At 54.4% G+C, this 1,516-nt stretch overlaps 1 protein-coding gene across 1 annotated transcript in view; it reads right to left on the minus strand.

Moving 5' to 3' along the window:
• Positions 1-109: 109 nt before the first annotated feature.
• STRBP (spermatid perinuclear RNA binding protein) overlaps positions 110-1,516 on the minus strand; it is a 167,013-nt gene continuing 165,606 nt past the window's right edge. Inside the window, exon 19 of the transcript XR_001371112.2 lies at positions 110-356. The gene's annotated coding sequence lies outside the window, so the exon portion shown is untranslated. The remainder of the gene's footprint in view (positions 357-1,516) is intronic.

Genomic DNA, 1,516 nt, shown 5'->3' on the forward strand with positions numbered 1-1,516 from the left:
CCCCTCCCATCCCCTCCCCTCCCCAAATGCATCCTGCACAGAACAGTTGAGCCCAGGGCTATTTAAGACAGAAGCATTTATTTTGTCATCCAAATGGGAAAATGCAACATGTCAGGGCAATACAGACAAACTGCAGCAGCCAGACAAGAGTGGCAAAGTCCCATGTACTGGGCGCACGCAAAGGAGCCATGGGGCAGGCGCTGCCTGCGGGGCGGGTGGCAGGTCCCTTTGGATGAAGGCCAGGCATCTCTGGGCGAGGCACTGATGATAATCCACACATGCAGACTGCTGCTTCAACCACGCCGAGGTTTCAAGTCCAGAGTCCTACATGTAGTCACTGCCCCCAGAGGGACCATCTGTGGTGGTCGTGGTTTCCAATGTTGTTTAACACAATATACAACATGAAATTATTGCCAAAGACTTTGCACTGCAAATTATACTATTTACACTTGAGTATTCAGAAAAACACAGTCAATTGATACAGATAGATATTTTTAAATAGATTGCTAAAAACTAACGTGGCCATCACAAGAGCACGTGAGCAACATCAAGGAGTCCAATGTCGTGTGTAACCGTGCAGCAGGGACAGGGTTTCTACACACGATTATGCTCAGCCTTCTCCAGGACTCCCCCATCCTGGGGCTGAGGAAGAGCTAAGGCTGAGCTGGGCCACCTGATCCCTCAGTATGAACAGCCCAGGGCTTCTGGTCTATACTGGCTGCCATCTTTTCCCCACAGTTCTGCATGGAGCAGGCAAGAAACAAGCCTAACAGGCCCCTCTCCTCCACGAACACAAAGTGACACACAGCAGGCAGACCAAGGACACACCGGTGTGGGGCTAACAGTCTGAGTGTGACCCCAGGCACCTCATTATCCGGCACCCCCAACCAAGAGCACCCTTGGACCAGGCCCACCAGCCTCACTGTTCTGCAAGTGCACTGACCCTCATTATGGCTGCCTCAGAAGATCTGTCTTCTGATGAAGTGGCGGGCCCCCCCCCAGCCACTTAGACACCAAAGGTTCGGCACAACAGGCCAGTCAGGTGGGCCAGGGTGAAAGGCCTGAGTTCAGATGCTTTAGGGGAAAGCAGGATAGACACTGGTAGGGGCTAAAGTATGTGCCATCTGCCCAAGACGTGACAGCAGCGAGGATTTCCTCCAAGGACCAGCATTCGCTTTGCCTGCTTTCAGGCCTGGTGTGCTGGAAATGAGGGGCCACCAGGCTGGAGACGGGCTACCAGACAGCCACAGCCTCCCATGGTTCCTGGGAGACTGACGCCTGCCGCTGGGAGGTCCTGAACATGCCTGCAATTGGGCCTCAGCTGACTTTCTAAAAATGAGCCTTCCTCTCCAGGAAAGGTATGGCATGGCAGCTCAGTCCCTCCCTCACATCAGCCCGTCTCTGAAAACTGCCACACTGAGCAAGCCAGGTGAAGGAGGCCCTCGGCATCCCGCTAATGGGGCACAGAGTGAGGTCCAACCACTGCGCAGGGCAGGTCTGCAGGCACGAAAGGCGC

The sequence above is a fragment of the Tupaia chinensis genome, unplaced genomic scaffold (assembly GCF_000334495.1).
Source record: "Tupaia chinensis unplaced genomic scaffold, TupChi_1.0 Scaffold000575_1, whole genome shotgun sequence".
Lineage (NCBI taxonomy): Eukaryota > Metazoa > Chordata > Mammalia > Scandentia > Tupaiidae > Tupaia > Tupaia belangeri.